The sequence below is a fragment of the Macrosteles quadrilineatus genome, unplaced genomic scaffold (assembly GCF_028750875.1).
Source record: "Macrosteles quadrilineatus isolate MER2022 unplaced genomic scaffold, UCM_ALF_1.0 Scaffold_6__1_contigs__length_79288215, whole genome shotgun sequence".
Taxonomy (NCBI): Eukaryota; Metazoa; Arthropoda; class Insecta; order Hemiptera; family Cicadellidae; genus Macrosteles; species Macrosteles quadrilineatus.
The window spans coordinates 60,456,548-60,470,932 of record NW_026542599.1 but is presented as its reverse complement, the minus strand read 5'-3'; the positions used below and the strand labels follow the sequence as shown (position 1 = coordinate 60,470,932).

At 32.0% G+C, this 14,385-nt stretch overlaps 1 protein-coding gene across 1 annotated transcript in view; it reads right to left on the bottom strand.

Annotated features, from left to right (window-relative positions):
• Window positions 1–8,258, bottom strand: part of LOC128996905 (uncharacterized) — a 122,442-nt gene extending 114,184 nt beyond the window's left edge. Inside the window, exon 1 of the mRNA XM_054422431.1 lies at window positions 8,205–8,258. The gene's annotated coding sequence lies outside the window, so the exon portion shown is untranslated. The remainder of the gene's footprint in view (window positions 1–8,204) is intronic.
• Between the last annotated feature and the right edge of the window lie 6,127 nt (window positions 8,259–14,385).

The window sequence follows — 14,385 nt, the reverse complement described above, 5'->3', positions numbered from 1 at the left end:
GCTCTCATATAGATTACTAAGCTGTTAAAATGGCGTTGAACTAATATAGTAAAGGGGTATGTTTAAGTCTTATAGTTTGATGAAGATCTGAAATGAAATGTAGCTTGTCCTAACATTATGAAAGCCTTCTGACTTTTACCAAATCATGTATCTTTTGTTGGCCATCGGCTTTTATAGTTTTCTCAATGTCTACTTACTTAAAAGACCTCTGAGACGCGATATACATGTTTTTTACAGAAAAGGTGTAATTTTAACGTTCAATAAAACTATTCTAATTTCATAATATGTATGCTAACAACACCTTTTCAACAGCTCCAACAGTTATTTCGAAGTCTCAGAAGTTACTGGAACTGTTGAGAAAGTTTTCTAGCTAGATATTTATCGATATTGAAGTTTTTGGGCTCCTGTAATGAATTTAACAGATGATCACAGTAAACCTAATTCCATTCAACATTTGCTTAATGTACTTTTAACTACGCAATCATGCCCTAAGATCTAAAAAGAAAATAATTCACCGTGTAACAGTTCATCACTAATATGATCATTCATTCGTCAAGTTGTGGCGCTGAGAACTGTGATCAATTTTCAAAAACTCGCACACCCTTTCCAAAAGTCAATCCTCAACCGGAGAAAGCCACTTCCCAAACAATTTGACAACTGAACCACTCCAATTGTCATAACAAGTGTCTCAAAGCCGGGGTCAAGGTGAAAGGTGTTTGGTGAATCCAAACTACAAAATTGACTTTTTGATTGAGTGTTCTCACTTTCTCGAAACCCGATTTCCATAAATACTTCTTCTTGTCAGTGGTTGTCGCTTTTCCAAAAGTCGTTTGATGATGATCGTCATGATATTTTCAGGTCTACATTCTAGGTGACCTCCAAACGTATGAAGCTCTATTTACGGGAGAAAGAAACGGAAACTTGCACTATCAAATGGGAAATGTCATGTAACTCTACTTTACCTTATTATTTACTTCTGGAAACTAATCAATGTCACTTAAATATAAAACAAAAAATACGACTAAATCCCCATGTAATCTGAAACTCTTGCCTATCCGTCTAACCTTTCCTTCATTTACAGGTCGATGCCCATAAGTCTATACACTAATTAAATTCATTCGTTTATATGTAAGATACTTTCCTTTGGATTTTTTTTTTTTTTAAAGAGGTTGGCGGCCTCTTTTAACCTTGCATTTGTCCGTCCACATAGACTAAGCGCCCGTGCGTGGATCGTTTTCAGCAAAGCAAGGAGTGAGCCGGTACAGTACAAAGGTGAACTGTACTGATAAAATGTTATCAGCAGTGACCAGGATCCGAACCCACGACATCGCTGCCTTGGGCCCGAAGTCCGCGACGCTACCGACTGAGCCACCGACTCACTAAATTTCTTACTACAGACAAATTATTTGTTTCATCAGCCATAACCATCAATTAAATGCCGAATAATAAAATAACAGAGTGCAGTTTCAAACCATCAAACATATTTACTCAGGCTAAGACTTTTCTCAGGATCTAACAACATAATTTCTCAGGTGCCTATCCTACGGGAACCCTGGAATCTCGTGCCTATAATGTCCTAACAGTATCGGCACTTCGCCATTTCACACAACACTGGGTCCCAGATGAGTACAGAGTTATTGAATGTTTTTGTGGAAAGACGACAAAATGGCGCGAGACCAACTCGCGTGAGAAAACAGCTGACAGGTTTAATTGTTGGGAACACTCGCCAACAATGGACACTTTCACAGCTGATTGTCGATGGATTAATATGGCGGGAACGATCTGACTGAAACATTGGGAAATGGAGAGTGATGTTTGTTGTACTTTCATTCCGGTTTATGATCAAGATGAATGGTATAATGGTTGCAATTGGTATACCGTTCCGTGGAGAATGGAGAGATACGTCATATTGTGGAAGTGAGGGTACTGTTACAATTGTCACTTTAAGTGTATGACTTACCTGGAAATTCAAATATTTACAAGTTCAATTTTGTACCATGATACAAGCACAAGTTATGCCATTTGATATTCTGCCCAACTGTTTGCAGTATACCTATTCCATCATTACGTGAACAGATTAAAATGTTGCTATTTGTAGAGGGAGAGTTTCTACAAATGCTATTATTCGCCACTTTGTTCCATACTTTTTACTTTCTTTACTTTCTTATGAAATGGCGACTATACAAAGTAGGTACTCATCAAAAGGAACATAAATGTCCTCTTTTTCAAATATGTTTGGGATAATATTAAATATTCAACCGCAAATAAAACTATTGAACTTGAATAAAATAGGTGAAACTGATTTCGATATACCAAATTTGTTATAGGTAATATGTTTTTCAAAGTATTGCTTGTTTGTTCTTTTGGCAAAACAGTCATAAGGTTTTTTTTTAAGTGAAAATGTATTTTCCTTCAGATTTTCTGGCCCTGCAATTTTCAAACCCAACACAACTACTAGCATATGGCCTCCACGTGGTAGGTAGACGACAAGTTTGCTCCATATTGTGTAGTCCGAGGCCGTATCTAATGAACAGCTGTTATCGCGTAATGCCCTTAGTTTACGGATATATCGCTCCGGTTTGCGGGAATAGTGGAGAATACCGCGTAGACTGAATCGTAAAATGTGCGGCTCGCGGGTGAATCTCCCGCTAAAACATCTCAGTGAAACAGCTGTAAATGCCAACTGGAACAGAGGAACTGCGAGGCGGTAATAATGGCGGGTATTTAGCGATGAAGTAACTGAAGGAATCCTGAAGAGTTATTGTTAGTGATTCTTACCGGGAAAGTTATTATCAGCTGTGTGAAAGGTAAGAGATATGTGCTATTGAGTGATACTTTTACAAGGAAAATGTACTTCAAAATATTACAAAATCTAATCCATATCTTTCTGTAGTGTTGTTCATTGTGAATTTGAACAGTCTATCTGAACTTGGAAACTTGTTCTTTCGCCGATTTAAAAATCACCTAGGACTCCGTTATTTGAATAGTCTTAGTTTTTATAAGATATGAGTTTTGGAAGGCAAATTTGCTGGTCCCAATTGAAATTAAATGAGTACACGATAGAAAACTACCAGTTAGATTATTTCCATTAAATATTGAAGCAAATATCTAATATATACTTAATACTAAAATTTTATACCTGGAATGGCGACGTTATACATGAACTAACAATAAGCAGCTTTCAACTCATAGGAAACGTAATGAAAATAGTTTAAGTTCTACTGTTTAAGTTCTAAATCATCTTACTGTTTTCGTGCTTGAAGGTAGAAGTAGACATAAAATCGTACATTTAGTGTGATTTCAATATTGCGTTGTTAAATGGTAATCAAGAAAGAAATTGGTATTTTTCTGCAGCAAACCATTTCGGTAGATTATTTTGACAAGGTACAATTTTATTTACAAGTGACCACGACACTAATGGGAATGGAACCTCCACTCGTTGTGTACTTAGCCAAACATTGAAGTGATTCATTGCACTGAGTTAACAAGTCATCTTGTCTAAATATTTACGTGCTTGACTTTGAAAAAAATTGAAATATTTCATTTGATTTACTCTAGTGCTACATGCATATCAATACTTAAGGGGAGATGCCCACTTTTTAGATTTAATGCATTTTATATGGGTAAACATCGTGTTGCTTAGGTACCATTTAAGAAAGAACCCTTTTAGCTATGCATATCAAATTTTAACTACTTATTTGTATTGACATTTAAGACAAACTGTACTAATTTAAATATGCTCTACCAAAAAAATCATATTTTATCAAAATTTTTAAAATATAAAATTCTTTTCACTATTTTACAAATATTAATTAATTTTATTGTTAATGTTTTTTTAAACATAGAAGCAAACTTTTAGTACACTTTGTGGGCCATGATGTCCTAAGTAACAGAAAAAAATTTGAAGTCAGTGGTACTTATAGTAGTCTGGAAAATGGTACCTAAACATTAAAAAACACAGTTTCGGAAAAACTCATTAAAAGTCAAGCCTAGGCCTACCCTATGCCACATTATTCCTCATCACAAACAGCACTATTATTATATACACATATGTTATGAAGAAAGAAAAACAAACAGAAAAAGATTTTTGTTGACTGTTTAACCTAGCAACAACATTTATTCAGTGCAACCATTTAACAAAATTAAATTTCTAACATAAATTTAATTGACGCTAATTCAGCCCATTGTGACTAAAACCGAGTGTGTAGTACTATTTATATTATTTTTTTATGATTGTTAGACTGTAGTAAATATATTAAAATTATATATTTTCTGAATCAGGAAAAGATGAAGAATTTTTCAATGCAATAAACAAAAAATTAATTTTTTGACCGAAAAACTGGGCATCTCCCCTTAAGCAAAAATATGTTGACAAATCGTACAATATTCCACATGGATTATTCCATAACCTCATCCAACACCAAGAAAGGTAAACTGGAAGTATAAATTAATCAGCTGTTTTGTAGGCTAGAGCCTAGTCAAAGCTATTAAATCTCACGTATCCTCGTGCGTAGATAACCCTGCTTGGACAAGCGTCTAGTGCTTAACCTAGTAATGGCTGCAGACGCCCGATTGTGTAGAATAATCACCTTCCAAGCAGTATTTATTTAATGGTCGTAATTTATTACGTTAGTGTCAAATCGCAAACAGGTTTGCACACTTGGGCTGTGATTAAAGGGAGATTAGATGCGAGATGTTAAGATAAATTGGCAGCAATGGTTGTAGAGTTGAATGTTTTAATTGTGGAGTTTGACTGGACTAGAGTGTTATTATTATCTTCTTGATTATAAGTGGAGAAGTTTAAGTCTCAATAAAGTTGTCTCAAATTTGAATTAATTGCCTGTATGATGGGATGACTACAAGTGCAAATATTTAGTCATGTTGAAAGAAATATTTTATATTTTTATATTGTTTCTATATATTATATTTTTGTATAGGTCCTATTATTAGGTTTATTGTACATGACAAGATAACAAAGCCTAAACATTTACGTTTAAACACGTATCTATTGTATAGTTTATGCAAGATAACAATGTAAATGTATTAAAATTAGAAAATGTTTTGTTGCGTTTTTTTAAATCTTTTGGGCGTTACGAATTTTTAAAGGAACAGCCCAAACCCTGAACCTATTATTAAATGATGCCATCTTCTGTTACATAGCAACTAATACCCCAATCCCAAATTACGATAATCTTATTATTTACTTTGTTCGGAAAGAAATGTGTGCAAAGAGAGATTGCGAGAATATATCAAATTAACAATCCACAAAAACAAAATTAATTATCATGATGTATATTTTTGAATTAACATATTATAATAACAGTATACCAAAGTAATTAACTAAAATTAATACGCCGCTGCTTAGGCATGCTCTTATGCCGACGAAACATCATATTCTTGCTAACCCAAAGTAATAAACAACACTTGCTGTACTAGATATTAATTTGGTTAATATTTTAAAACTATTTTTTTATCCCAACGATTCTCATCTCACATTTTAATCTCCAAACATTAAACCGCAATAAAAGTTAACCTCTTTTCAATTCATTTAGACACGTTAATCTTTCAAAGTCAACATCATTCCACACAGCACATAATTTAAAATATTGAAAATGGGCTTTTACGAAGTTTCACTCAACTTGGAGAAACTAGTCCAGAGAAAAACTAGAGGAGCCATACGGAGGCCATTGACTCGGTTGGAACTTGCTGTACATGATTGTGTGTGTGTGTGTGTGTGTGTGTGTGTGTGTGTGTCGCGATATAATATCGAACTCGTTTTGCAACATAAATCAAGAAGTCCTTACCCATAACCAAGCGTTGGTAGTATGCAGTCGCCTCAAACCACTATCTGAGTCTTACGGAGATCTTACTTAACTTGTCGTATAAAGTGTAGCAAAATAAATAAAAGTGCAATATTAAGTAAACGAAAAAATATATTTTGCTTAGAATATCTTAAAATCGGCCTTAAGCGATTCAAGGATTATTAAACTACAAGTTTTGTTATTCGAATCTAAGTTGTCGGTGTATTCGCAAAGGTAAAGTATCGTATAATAACGAAGTACTAGACTGTTTAATGCGTTTGTATTATTCCTAAGCAAAAAGGTGTTTTCAATATCCGCTCTCTTAAAGTTTACACAAATGCCTTTAAAGAGTTATCAAGTATTACAGCTACTATTCAAGTCACCAACATGAAGTGTGTTTTATTGTGAAATTTAGAGTATAGAACAAACATACATGTTAACATTCATACGCACACATAAAACAATTGTTAATAAACTATCTGTTTGGTTGGCACTGTCAAATTGACGAATGATTACCATATACATTATTGAGCGTTATAAACGTCAATGAATTAATGTTTGTAAAAAGAAACTTCGTATAAGAAAAGTACCTTATTAAAAAATATTAAAATATAAACTATTAAAGACATAAATTAATATTTCCTTCTAAAATAATATTACCTATAATCAAAATTGATGACTTAAGTCAAAAACCATTACAAAAGACTGATATTGTCTAAAAATTAAACTCTTGTATTAAATTTCACTTTACGCTCCAGGCATCTTTTAAGAAACCACCCAAATCCCGCCAATCTTTTTCATTAAAAAAAATAAAGTATTCCGATTCACTCAAACAATTGTATCTTAACAAATATGATTAGAAATTGCTATTATTTATGAAGATCAATAATTAGAAGCGTTTTACTAAGTTAATTTTTTTGATTCAGTTACTCGAATAATGTAGTTACTGTATTTGGGTAAATAAAAAAGTACGTTATTTGTATATATTTTGAACGTGTATGTTGTCGCATAATATAAAATTAAAATTTAATACTTTAGCTGTTAATAAGACAATTTAGCAGCCATCGTAATAATTTAATGTGTACAAATAATAACATCGTAACTAGCCTACGTAAGTACACCTATAGAGAATTACGCATTTTATTAATGTGTTTAGAAGTTTGACACTTATGACATTACTATGAGTAAAAGTAATTTTAGTTAAACTATAGATTTGGATTTCTTCACTATTTAAAAACTGTAACTTAAAATCACTATAAATCTCGAACTTATCGATGTATTTCTTTGAAATTAACACCGTTGCGTGAAAACTCTAGAGAATTATTTCATTTTATCAAATAAATCAACATTGAAAACTTTAATACGTGGAGTACTTTTAAAAAAAGTTATCGTGGAGAAATTTTGTTAAGAAATATTGGAAACAGGTTACATCACTACTATTTTCGGTTTATTAAGCTTATTTCAAGTTCAAGATTAAGTTTTTATATTCAATATTTAACTCGTGGCTATTAATGATCTCGATATTTATCACAAAAAGCCTCACTTTAATTTTAACTATTCTATGTTATATCATATATCGTTTCTTCCTATTTATATTTAATTATTTGAATCAACATAAATTTTCACAGATAGAAAGTAAAAGTTCTCTATTTAGCGAACTATAATGATTCTGTTGGAAATGTACTCAGAAAAATACATGAATTTTGTGTTAGATGATTTCAAAATCCGTTATATTTAGGGAAGTGAATTTGTATGTTTCCCTGTAAAATCCTCAAACATTAGTTAACAGTATTATGAATTTAACCCTAGGTATATTGGTAGTGTTTACGTTGTGAATTTGGGTTAAAACTAATAAGTACAATATCTAAAAAATATTGTTTAATGATATTTCACAACGTTCTATGAATATACCTATTTTTTTACTGTTGAGGACTTTACTATATCAAGGATAATAAAGCATATGATTTAATCATATACACATATAAAAGGGACTTTTGGCAAAAAAAAAACACACAAAATTGTTGGTAATAAAGCTTTAGTAATTTAAAAAAAATATTATTTCACTCGTAAAAAACGTTGAGTTTATGGAACGTTACAAAAGTTTAAATGGAAAATACCGGTATAATGTAAGTAATTGTTATGATTATTAATTTATTACTAACGGGGATGAAAAAACCGTTGATGAATTATTATTGATATTATGTACTTTTAAATTGCCTCACATCCGTTTGTATTGTAAAAATTCATATTGTGTTTATTAAGAGTGAACTTAAATGGTACTGCCTTAAAATAAAAATTTTATTAATTATTTATTAGAAAAATTTTAAATAACTAAAATAAACCACTGTGTAGAGTAATTTAAAAAATAAAAGATATTACAAATATGACAGTTGGGGTACGCACCTGTATGGTGGGGGTATCACAACACGCAGGCGTATTGCTGAGACGCTATCTGTCGCGCAGTCGCACTGATACTGAGGTTCCTAGGTACCTGCTACTCACACCACCAGCACCATCACTGGTCACTGACCCAAGCAGCGTCTGCTGGCGGAACTGGGTTAGGGGTGTCAGATAAGCAGGAGTAGAGTAAACAGGAGAGTTATGTAAGTTATATTAGTTATGGTTCGTTTAGTTAATTTAATTCAATAATTCCAATCAGTTGTGGAAAATAAATCCGGCACGAAGGACCAGGATTTCCACGATGTAAATTTGTTGATGAATTGTTTAACGATGGTTTTTTGTGTTCTGTGACAACATTTTACAAGTCAATACAAATATGCAAATGCAAAGAATCAGCTTAGACAACTCTCACAAGCTACAGAATAAACCTAACTAACGTTTCAAATGAATTTCAAATAATTAAGTAATCGTGTTGTTTTGTTTTGCTGTTATTTACTATGAATTCAATTCAATTCAATTCAAAACATCTTTATTCATTAGTATATATTGTATATACAAGAATGGTGTCGAATTCATCGTTACATACAATATAAACACAAATAAAAGACAAATACAATACACAAGAACAAAACAACAAAACAATACAGTCATCTCTCAAGTAGGTATAAAACAAAAGTATACTTCAGTGAAAACAAAAAACAAAAATATAGTTCAGTGAAACAGCAATAGGCCTAAAACATTTCAAGTCAATGCTGTTATTGCTTAGCCCAGAAATATTTGAATTTATAGAGAGCATTTTGTGTCAAATGTAATTTTAGAGCGTTTTTAAATCTGTTGTCATCTGTTTCATTTTTGATTTTTATTGGTAATTGATTAAAAAATTGTATTCCAATGTATGATGGTTTTTGTTTAAATATTTCTTTTTTATGCTTATTAATTTTGAAATTATATCGGTTTCTTGTGTTGTAATTATGATTATCGACGTTTCTAGTAAATGTTGAAATATTACGTTTAACATGAAGAACAGTTTTGTAAATATAAAGGCTATAAACTGTCAGGTCCCAATCCAATAAAATGTTGTTTACAGTGTGCATCAAAATCCAATTTAAGCATTGATCTTATTGCATCTTTTTGAAGATGTAAAATTTTTTTTAGGTTAAAATTTGATGTTGCTCCATATACTTCAAGACCATGCCCAATATGGGTATGGACCATTGAAAAAAACATTGATTGCAATGTTTTGATGTCACAAAAAGAGGACAATCTCTTCAGAGCAAAGACTCCTGAACTAACTTTTGAACAGACCTCATTTACATGATCTGACAAAGACAGTTTTCTATCCAGTAAAATACCAAGGAACTTTGACTTTTCAGCAAGGTCAACAGTATTAAGGCAGGCTGTTGGTTCTGTGTCATTCCTTGAATTACCATTTTTACAAGAGAATTTAATTATTGTTGTTTTATTTTTATTAGTTAAAAGGTTCAAGTTACTTAGTCTTTCGTTAGCTTTGTTTGCTGCTAGGGATAATTGATCAAAAACATTACTTATATTGCTACTAGCTATCGTTAGATTAATATCATCTGTAAAAATACAAAATTTATTATTTAATGTAAGATTTGAAAGACATTCTGGTAACTTTACTAAATACACAAGGAATAGGAATGGTCCCAGGACTGATCCCTGGGGAACGGAATATTTAATTAATCTAGTTTTTGACTTTATTTTAAATAATTTATTGCCATTGAGGTGTTTAGTTTCCGCATATTGCCTTCGACCTATTAGGTATGATTTTAATAAAGCTAAATATTTGCCAATTATTCCATTAGAAGTTAGTTTTTCCAGTAAAATAGAATGGGATACACTGTCCAACGATGTAAAAACTACTGAGTTGTTTATATCGATGACACTGTCAAACGCTTTAGTCAGATCTAGAAATGCAGAAACAGTATGGTCACCTTTGTCTAATTTATCCACAATATGTTCAACAAAAGCTATGACTGCAGTAATAGTTGTTCAATATAATCAGTTAGTTGCATCAACATACACTTTTCAAAAAACTTTGATAATGATGGTAGGATTGAAATAGGTCTGTAGTTGGCAGGATCCTTCTTGTCACCCTTTTTAAATATTGGAATAATTTTTGATACTTTTAATTCTGTGGGAAATACTCCCACCTTAATTTACAGGTCAACCAATCCACAAAGCAAAAAGTATGTTTTGGGCGATTTAAATTCTTTCTAATCTGTATATTGAAGACATTATCCATTAAACACTATTCAACTATTAAAAACTATTAAAAATTTCTTTCAACACTCTATTCACAGATAACCCTGAGACATTCTTTTGAAATTAAAAACAATAACCTTACGAATTTATTTGTTAAATAAACCGATCACTCCATTCATATACTATATGTATTGATGGCTTAAATCTTCATAGAAGATCGCTTAAAATTAAAAGTGTCTATGGTTTACATAAGTAGATCAATCGAAAGGACTTTGAATATAACAATATCAAAAGAATACTTTTGCTTTACTTAAATCTCGGATTCAATCAAGTGAACTTTACAGACCCCGCAGGCTCCAGAGTCTATTGTAATAGATCTGTGCAATTCTTAAAACTCCTTGAGCTGCGATCGTGAAATTAATTGTTCAAGGTAACATGACTGTGGTATGGCTTTATTGTAAAAAAAATATTTTTTTTACTATTTTTACAGTAACAAAATATTGTTCACCGACTGTTAAAGCGTTCTCTTTTTTTATAAGTAACATAGTACGATTTCAATTGGTCCTCCTTCCTAAGGGTTTTGCAATATTTAGCTAGGTTATATAAATAGGATTTATTGCGTTATATTAGGGTAAGTAGCCTACTGAGAATGTTTGCTATGATTGAAACATTATTCCTTAAATTAATAATGTATTTCCATTATTTAATATTAAAAAAATGATTAAGTTGTGTTTAGTTACTAAATAATTGACGAATTCAAACAGTGCAAACTCAACACCACTGATAATTTATTTGATGATTTTATGCAAATTATTAATATTGTAACAGTCATTAAACATGTCCATCTAGTAAACAACAATTACGAAATAGTTTCAATTTTGAAATTGGTCCTTCGTGACGGATATAGATTTTCTTCAAAAACTTTGAATCTCTGACTTTAAACAAAATGATTGTATATTGCTGCAAAAAGACCATTCAGACAGGGTTAATACATATGGCATATCGTTTACGTAGAATACAAAATCTCTGATAACTCATAAAGTCGAGACGCCACGTCAGGTGCCGAGGTAGAGGTCGAGGTCACCGGAAGGTCTCAGTCAGCTGATCGCCTCAAGGTCTCACTCTCACTGCGACTTCCTTGTTTATCATCGTGGGAGTAACTGAGGACTTTCCTTTTCACTTTTCACCTCTCCTTCCATAATTTTCATGTAATTGCATCCGAGGTGTGCAAACACCTTTCATTTCAATTTCCAATGTTTTGATGATTTCCTAATCCATGTTTGTTTCTTCCTGCTGTATTGCTTCGCAGTGTTGGGAAAGTGGTGATAATGCTTAAATGGTTTTCATTTAATCTAGGACTAGATAACTTTAGTTTACAATTAACTTCAATTGGCAAAAGCTAGGATTTCAAAGTTACTGGTTTAAATAACTCGTAACCAATGATAATTTTCTTTCTATAAACACTTAAACGATTTTAAAGATACACTCGTTAAAACAGTCGTTGGCATTTTAGTACAATGGTGTTTTACCCATGAAACATATTTAAGTCCTGGTTAGGCCTCCTCACAATAATTATCATTTGATTACTCAATAAAAAACCCCATTGCACATGCATAAGACTCATTATAAAATAGTGTAATAGATTCGTTTCGAGGATGCTCTTTCTTTGCCTAACAGAATTTCTTTATTTTTTCATTGAAGGTTAAGTATTAAATGAAATATTTCTGTTATTTTTTACTTTGAATAACATTTTGTTATTACATTTATTTTATAGATGCTATTTTGAAGTATATAATGGACCAGTATTTCCAAATCACATAAATAAATATGTTTTTAGCGAATTTCCCTATAGGGAAGTAGCTATTACCGTAGGTCTCATGGTAAGACCTACGCCCGGGACCGATTTACTTTTTCATTTTGATGTCCCCAGAGGCCAAAAACACCATTCGTTCAAATTTTTATATATCTATATATACAGGGTGTCCCGGAACTCTCTACCAATATTTTAGGGAATTGATCCTGGGTAAGAAACGTACCTAAATATCATATTTAAATTGTCCGGAAGTCCTTAGTTACTCACACAGCCACCATTTTGTTTTTTTCAGTTATTAATTTTTTTCTAAAGAACGGTTAAACATACGAAATGGAAACTTTGCAAGAACATTTATGACAACTAGACAAAGCTACAAAAAAATTATGAAGATTTTTCAAATTCATAAAACAAAATGGCGGCCATTTAAAATGTTCATTCTTAAATAACTAAAAAACCATTGATTTAAAAAAAATTAAATGGCCGCCATTGTGTTTTATGCATTTGAAAAATCGTGATAATTTTTTGGTAGCTTTGTCTAGTTGTCATAAATGTTTGTGCAAAGTTTCCATTTTGTAAGTTTAACCATTCTTTAGAAAAAAATTAATAACTGAAAAAAACAAAATGGCGGCTGTGTGAGTAACTAAGGACTTCTGGACAGTTTAAATATGATATTTAGTTATGTTTCTTACCCAGGAGCAATGCCCTAAAATATTGGTAGAGAGTTCCGGGACACCCTGTATATATATATTAATAAGCGAAATAACAAAAACCAGAGTACCCTGAAATTCATATTTATTTAAAAGCACGATAACTTGAGTAATTTTTGTCCGATTTTGATAAAATTTGGTTTGAAGGTGTAAGGCAGGATAAACTTGAATGAGTTCGCGAACCAGCATGATCTGACTATGGGAACGGGGGTTTATGGGGGGTTTTTATGGGGTAAAAATAGGTTTTTCCCATTTTTGACCCTAAAAACACAAAATTTCACAGTTTATTTTTAAACCATTTTGTATAGCTTAAAAAACAAATAATTTAGTATATTGAAGTGTTATTATGCGCCTAATTGTTACGGAGAAAATTCAACAAAATTGTAATTTTAAAATTCCTATGTTATTCTTATGGAGAACTAGCTGTAACCCGCGGGCTTTGCCCCGTTTAACTTCTTATTTTTCAAGATTATCTCGTTCGCATGGCTCAATCACGTCCTGGTTGAAGTTTGTTCGCTACGCTCACTCACCTTTAGGTTGGAGCTCGTTCGCTACGCTCATTTTAGTTTAAATTCAATCAGGCAAATGGAAATTCGCTAAGTCTGCAGGTTTGCTGCGGCGGGGGTATTTTTTTTTTTTTAATTGTATATTTAAATACTTGATATATATTAAAATATATATTATATAATATATATTAAATATTACATTTACTTGAATCCACATATCTACTAATGTACAGTTGTATGAATTCCCTTTGCAAAAAGATTTCTCGAGTTGCTGCGAAAAAAGAATTTGCCCTTCACAGATCTTTCCTTAAATACCAAAATTTACAAAATGTATTGTTTGGAATGTCATTCCCAATACAATATCTAATTTCTTTTCCTTTCGCTTCAACGTGAATTCCGCTTCATTCCATTGTTTTCTTCTTCGGAAATTTACACATGTATTCATTTAAAACAATCGCGATGCAAAATTAAACGCGACATAAATATAAACTGGCGGATTGTATCGGCACGGGGCTATTACAGTGGATAATCATTGATCAGCTGTTTGCAGCTATTACACCGAGGTTGTAGCGTCCACCGCCAGGGGCGCTACCTGTCCTGCTCTACATTACAGCGCATGCACTATAGAGATGGTCATGTCATTTTGAGTTGAAACCAGCAGCAAAACCTGGCTTTGTCCGGTCACAAATACAATGTACAATAATGGTTGTTGTTTCATATATCTAAAAACTCTTGGTATATTAGGCCTAACACTAACTCTAGAAATAAGTGAAATATTATTTCTCTATGGTAGAACATTATAGACTAACTAACCACTATTACGCATTTTCATATATTATTTTCAAAGTTTTAAAATACCCTAGAATATTCTATATCTGGATACATCTGAAATAGTCTAAAAAAAATGAAAATGTTCACGCACAATCATATTT